The sequence below is a fragment of the Arachis hypogaea genome, chromosome 20 (genome assembly GCF_003086295.3).
Source record: "Arachis hypogaea cultivar Tifrunner chromosome 20, arahy.Tifrunner.gnm2.J5K5, whole genome shotgun sequence".
Lineage (NCBI taxonomy): Eukaryota > Viridiplantae > Streptophyta > Magnoliopsida > Fabales > Fabaceae > Arachis > Arachis hypogaea.
The window spans coordinates 78,263,104-78,270,500 of record NC_092055.1 but is presented as its reverse complement, the minus strand read 5'-3'; the positions used below and the strand labels follow the sequence as shown (position 1 = coordinate 78,270,500).

At 39.4% G+C, this 7,397-nt stretch overlaps 1 non-coding gene across 1 annotated transcript; it reads right to left on the bottom strand.

Moving 5' to 3' along the window:
• Positions 1–368: 368 nt before the first annotated feature.
• LOC112787326 (small nucleolar RNA R71) lies at positions 369–475 on the bottom strand. The gene has a single exon (XR_003194745.1). It is a non-coding gene; the product is annotated as a small nucleolar RNA R71 (small nucleolar RNA).
• Between the last annotated feature and the right edge of the window lie 6,922 nt (positions 476–7,397).

Here is a 7,397-nt window from a genome sequence, read left to right as displayed (position 1 = left end):
GAAGAGTTCTAGGATCCTACATCAATCCAAACCCATGAAACTGTACAAGTAGCATCCAAAAGCCAACCATACATGCCAACAACTTTGAACTAAAGCCACAGCTCATTACCCTTGTTCAGAACAATTGTTCATTCGAAGGAAGTGTTCAAGAAGATCCCAATCAACATCTAACCACCTTCCTGAGGATATATGACACTGTGAAGTCTAATGGTATTCATCCTGACACCTACAGACTACTTCTATTCCCCTTCTCACTCAAGGACAAGGCATCTAAATGAGTGGAATCCTTCCCGAAGGAGAGCTTAACAACCTGGGAAGATGTGGTAAACAAATTCTTGGCGAGATTCTATCCTCCTCAAAGAATTAACAGGTTGAGAGCTAAGGTTCAAACTTTCAGGCAGCAAGATGGTGAGACTCTATATGAAGCATGGAAGAGATTTAAAGACTTGACAAGAAGATGCCCGCCAGATATGTTCAATGAATGGGTGCAGCTGCACATTTTCTATGAAGGTCTTTCTTATGAATCAAAGAAGGCAGTAGACCACTCATCCGGGGGATCTCTGAACAAGAAGAAGACCATTGAAGAAGCCATAGATGTCATTGAGACTGTAGTTGAGAATGACTACTTCTATGCTTCTGAAAGAGGCAACACTAGAGGAGTGATGGAGCTAAACAATGTGGATGTACTGCTAGCTCAAAACAAGATAATTACCAAGCAATTGGCTGACCTCACCAAGAAGATGGAGAGGAATCAAGTAGCAGCAATCACCACTTCAGCAGCAACTCAAGAAAGAGTGAATGAAGAAGCAGAGGGTAGTCAGGAGCAAGCCAACTACATTGGAAATTTACCTAGGCGGAACCATGACCCATACTCTAAAACGTATAATCCTGGCTGGAGGAACCACCCAAACTTTGGGTGGGGAAATCAACAAGACCAAGGCCAAGATCAGAGACGCCACAACCCCAACAACAATGCAGCTCACCAACATCCCACACAGAGATCATATTAGCACTCACCTAACAACACATCTCAACATCCATACCAAAGCCAAAATGGCCCTTCTCATCCCTCTAATCTCAACTCTCCATCATCGGAAGAAAGACTATCAAGGATTGAGACTCTACTTGAAGGCATATGTAAGGAAATCCAAGATAACAAGGTGTTCAAGGAGGAGGTGTGAGCCAATATCAAAAATCAGGGAGACACCATCAAGAGGTTGGAGTTTCAAGTGGGATACCTCTCTGAGAAGATTCCCAAACCTACTGATAACTTCCCAAGTGACACAGAGAAGAACCCGAGAGGTGAAGCAAAGAAGGTCAGATGGGAAGATTGCAAGATGGTCACTATAAGTGATAAGGGTACTGAGGAAGAGCTGAACAAACATTTAAAACAACCTGGAGATACCTCAGTAGAGACACAAGAAGAGGATCACCAAGAAACCACACTTACACAGAAGGAGCTGCTGAAACTCTATGCACCTTTTCCCCAAAGAGTCAAGGGTGGTGTAGAAAAAAGAATATACTCAAAGTTCCTTGATATGTTTGCATCTCTCCATGTAAACATACCATTCATCAAGGCTCTCCAACAAATGCCCTCATACATTAAGTATATGAAAGAGCTGCTGACCAGGAAAAGCTCACTCAAAGGAGGGCAAACAATAGTGATGAATAAGGAGTTCAGTGCTCTCATTCAACCAAAGTTGCCTACAAAAAGGAGGGACCCAGGGAGTTTTCACATCCCCTGTGCCATAGGAGAAACAATGTTTGACAAAGGACTTTGTGATCTGGGAGCGAGCATCAACTTAATGCCTTTATCTCTCATGATGAAACTGCAGATCAATGAGCTAATACCTACAGATGTAGTCATCAGGCTGGCTGACAAAACTCAAAAACAAGTAGTGGGAGTGGTTGAAAACGTGTTGGTAAAGGTTGGGAACTACTTCCTTCCTACAGACTTTGTCATATTGGAAATGGAAGAAAGTCACATCCACCCAATCATATTGGGAAGACCGTTCCTAGCTACAGCCAGAGCGCTCATAGATGTGGAGCGAGGAGAGCTAATACTGAGGATACATGATAAAAAACTCGCATTCAATGTCTTCAAACCCTCACAAGAGGGAGATCGGGAAGACAAGGAACCAAGGAAAGAGCACGACAAAGTACTGGTGGAAGAAACAAGCATTGAAGCACATGGAATTCCTTTGGTTAATGAACAAGACAGTCAGCAGTTACCACAGCTAAAGGAAGCTCAAGTGGAGCCAAAACCACCAGAATCATATGAGACCAGCAACAAAGTCTCCCTAGGAAAAGAGACCACAAAGGCCATGAGCAACCCCATGAGTAAAAGATGGTGGAGTTCCCTTATTGTCCCATCTTTTTCATGTTTTAAATAAGGAAAATCATGTATGAAATAGAACATGCTTCCATGATAGTTTAGGATTTTCAATTCTGTCTTTAGTATTTTCCTTGCTTTTGTCGTATGTGTGCTAGTTCAAGTTACCTGTTTTCATCTGCATCTTGCTTATTGTATGTTTGTCCTTTTAAACTAAATAAAAAGAGATGGTATGAAAGACCAAAGTGATGTTCAAGTTGTGGAGTAGGTCCTTAAATTTGTGGTGTAGTAATCACTTAGCTAAGTTGGTTCACCAACAAGGTAGGAAGGCAACTATCTGTCCTGAATCATATGCTTGAAACACACCCCATGAGACTAGCTAAATAACAAGATCCTAATAAGAAAAAGGAAAAGAACAATAAGAGTTGAAAAAGAATGAAAAGTAATAAGAAATAAGGCTAGGCACCAAGGGCTTGAATCTTGAGGGATATGTCTGTGGTGCTCTTGTACCAAAGATCTGCTTGGATGAATAAGTTCTTAGGAGTGCTTTATCACTTGGTAACCTGGGTTAACTAACCCAGGATTATCAACTGAAAATCCACTATCAAGAGCAACCTTGCTATAGAACATTTAGTAACCCAAAGAGGTGCTGGACACCAAGGCCTCAAGGAAAGAAAATAACAAACCATGTGCCTGTGGTGTGTATGTTTGGGGGAGAGAGACTTGAGGGAGTAAGTCCTTAGGGGTGTTTCAACACCTAGCACCTTGAACCAACTGGTTCGGAAGTGTTGGCTGAAAGCTTATCTTAAAGAGTCGCCCCCTCACAGAACACTTAGCCCAAGGATGCAATAAATCGTGGAAAGACAAAGGGATCAATAAATAAAAGTCTCAAAGGGTGCAATCAAGTGAGTATTCCAGGGCATGATAAAGGTCTGAAAGCCAATAAAGGAATGAACCTAAGTTGCTATGCATGAAACCCCAAAAACCAAGGACATGACTTTCACAATAATGATTCATTTCTCTTGTCATTTCATTCATCATTCTCTTGTTCCAGTACTTGCTTAGGGACAAGCAAGCTTTAAGTTTGGTGTTGTGATGCCAGGGCATTTTGGCCAGTTTCACTGACCTTTTCTTTATGGTTTTAGGGTAGTTTCATGCACTTTCTTAGGAAATAAGCAAGTTTTGGATAAATAATCATTTACATCTTAATTCAAGGAAACATTGTGAATTTTATATGATTTTATGAGAATTATGCATGAATTGAATGATAAATTGAATGATGCATGATTTCATGGGTTAGAACCTAGCTTTGATGCACTTTATTTGCTTGATTTCAGGACAAAGGAAGCAAGGAAGATGCCATGTTAATAGCCACGTTAGTCCAACTAACGTGACCATTAACGTGGAAAGGAGGCTAGCTTACAACGTTAACAAGAAAAGTGAACACCAATAACGCTTTCGTGAGCCATCATAGCCCACGTTAGTGTCCACGTTAACTACGTTAACGTGGAAGCTAATGTGGAAGAAAAGTAAAGCTCCAACGTTAGTGGTAAAAGTGAATGCCACTAACGTTGGGGAGAGGGGCACACTTAGCCACGTTAAGGGTCATGTTAACTACATTAACGTGAACTCTAACGTGGGAGAAGCAACGAAGAGCCAACGCTAGTGACACTCACCTTTGTCACTAACGTTGGACTAAGCCTCTATTAGCCACGTTAGTTGCCACGTTAATTGCATTAACGTGGAAGCTAACGTGGAGGAAAGGAATGATGAGCCAACGTTAGTGACACTCACCTTTGTCACTAACGTTGGAGATGGCTATCACTACCACGTTAGAAGTCACGTTAACCTAAGTAACGTGAACTCTAACGTGGGAAGAAGGGTGTTTGGAGCGTTAGTGACAAAGGTAAGTGTCACTAACGCTCTCGAAGTTGACGCATACCCACGTTAAGAGTCACGTTAGCTACACTAATGTGAACTCTAACATAGGGATGAAGAGGCCAAGGGCAACGTTATTGGCAAAGGTAAACGCCAATAACGCTCGCGATGGATCAAGAGGCAACGTTAGTGGTCACGTTAGTGCCACTAACGTTGAAGTTAACGTAACTCATCTTGGGCTAGGAACGTTAGTGCAAAAGGTGATTGTCACTAACGTTCTCGAACCCACATTTTCACTTAACGTTAACGCCACTAACGTCCTAGCCAAAGTCCATGCCTACTTCACACTTTTTCTGCAAGTAAAGCTGAGCCCACTGAAGATTCCAAATTGCTTTAACTCAAGATCCAAAGGCCCATATCCAAGACTTGAAGAGCCAACTGGAAGATTAGAAGAGTAGTATATATAGGGGTAGTTTTGAACTAGAGAGGATCTTTTGGGGATGGAGAGGACTACTCTCTGTATCATTTTACTTTCTCTACAACTTCTAGTTTTACTTCAGAATGTACTCTCCATCTTTGCTTTCCATTCCCAGAGCCATGAACAACTAAACCCCTTTCATTGGGTTAGGGAGCTCTGTTATACTTTGATGGATCAATAATAGTTTTCATTATTCTTCTTCTTTCTTTTCTCTTGATTTTACTTGAAAGCTTTCAATCTTCATCCAATTGGATAGTTGTCTTGGAAAAGAAACTATTCATACTTGGATCTCTTCTGAACCTTGGAAGAGGAATGAAGAGATCATGCTAGAAATGATTTTTCATGTTGGACTAAATTGGGGTTTGGGCGGATATGGTGACATATAATTCTCCCAATACTTTGATTTCGAAATACATGTGGTATAATCAGTGACCGCACCTCATCTCTTCTCATGAGCAATTAGACCAAGGAATTGGCTATTGATCAAGATTTGAGAGATTGAGTTACCAAGGAATTGGAATGCAATCACTTATGATTGCCAAGGAGATCAATGAATGCATTGATTGAGGAAGAGATGAGAATGAACTTGATCCGGAGAATGCAACATCTCCTGAGCCCAATGAATTCTCCATTTTTGATCTTACCCATTCTCTTTAGTTTCTGCCATTTACTTTCATGCTAAATTTCCCATTCCCCATTTAAGATTCTGCAATTTACATTCCGTCATTTATATTCAGCTCTTTATTTCCAGCATTTACATTTTCTACCATTTACTTTCTCGCCATTTAATTTCCTGCAATTATCATATCAAATTCTGCTTAGCTCAACTAGAACATTCCTCCAATTAAAGTTGCTTGACCAATCAATCCCTGTGGGATTCGACCTCATTGTGAGTTTTTACTTGACGACAATTCGGTATACTTGCCGAGGGAAATCTGTTGAGAGACAAGTTTCCGTGCATCAGTCTACTTGGTTAAAAATAAATTCTTCAAAACAAATATAATTCAAATTCCACTAATTAAAATTTATATAGTAAGAACAAGTAAACTTGTAAGAGGACAGCTCATGAAAGCAGGGAATATAGAATCAAGCATTGAACCCTCACTGATGGTGTATATGCACTCTAGTGTATAGGGTAATCACTCTACTCTTCTCTAATCTTGCTTTCTAAACTTTGTTCTTCACCTAACCAATCGACAAGTATTTAATGTACCAATGCAAACATCATGAGGTCTTTTCAAGGTTATAATGGGGCCAAGGTAAAGGTGAGGGTATATATATGGCTAAGTGAGCTATAAATTGAATCCTTGATTATGCTAAGCTCTTACCTATACATACTCTATACTTTTTAAATTCATGCCTAGCTACCTATAATTCCCACTTTTTAATCTCCTACTCATGCATCAACCTTTCTTTTAACTTGTATCACATATGCATTGATTTTTATTGAACTTAACTTAGCATTGGTAATTTTGTCCCCTTATTCATTTATCTAATTACTTATTTATTTGAATATTTTTGGATTTTTTTTGCAACATAAAAATAACATTGCCAATGCACATGGATTTAATTTTTTGGTCTCACATGAGTAGGTACCCAAATTCTAAATATTTTATCATGACACATTCCCTTATTAACCCATGTTCCCACAATTTTCCCAAACGTTATTGACATACAATTTCTATCTTAAGCTAACCAAAGATTCAATTTGGGGTATTACTTGTTTTTCTGTTTAAGGCTAATAATGTGGTAAAATATACAACAATTGGGATTGAAAGGCTCAAAGTGGCTAACAAAGGTAAATGGAAGGGTAGGCTATTTAGGATAAGTGAGCTAATAAAATAATGGTCTCAATCATATGCGTGCATATAACACATTAAACATTGGACATATAGGATGGAACAAAATATAGATTACAATCATAGAGAAGCAAACACACAAGAATAAAATTTTATGGTTAAATATTATAACCATGTCATTAAGCTCAAATCTCACAGGTTGTGTGTTCTAACTTTTAACTATGTTCCAAATACAACTTCCAAACAAGTTTAACACAAGAGTTTTGATTTAAATTAGTGAAAATTTTCAAAAATATGGTCTTAAAAAGAAACTTATTATTTTCTAACCAAATAGAACATGCATGCAATTAACCTATTGCTATGCAATTTTATTCTATCCTTACAAAAGAAAAATAAATAAATATCCTATTTTATTGGTGCTAAGAAAGAGAAATTACCTCCGGAAGTCAGGTATTGACCGACCTCCCCACACTTAAAGCTTGGCACCATCCTCGGTGCCATCAGTCAGGAACAAAGGGGGGCTGGTAGTAGCATCTCCACAATCGGGACCGTCATGGCTCCGTGTGCTGGTAAATAAAGTAGGTAAAGGCTTGATGAAACCACTCAATTAAACACAAGATAAACCATAAAATAGTGGTTTACCAACCTCCCCACACTTAAAGATTGCATGTCCTCAGGCTACAAGATGCCCATCGGGATGAGCCCCTTCCGCTTAGTGTACCGAAAGGCTTGCCACCTACCAGTAGAGGTGGAACACAAGGCCTTCTGGGCTGTAAGGGAATGCAATATGAATTTTGAAGAATCTGGTGTGATGCCAAGGCATCTTAGGCTAGTTTCACTAGCCTTTTTCTTTTATTTTTAGCTGTTTTATGCATTTTCTTGAGCCTTAAGTAATCATTTTGGGCCAATT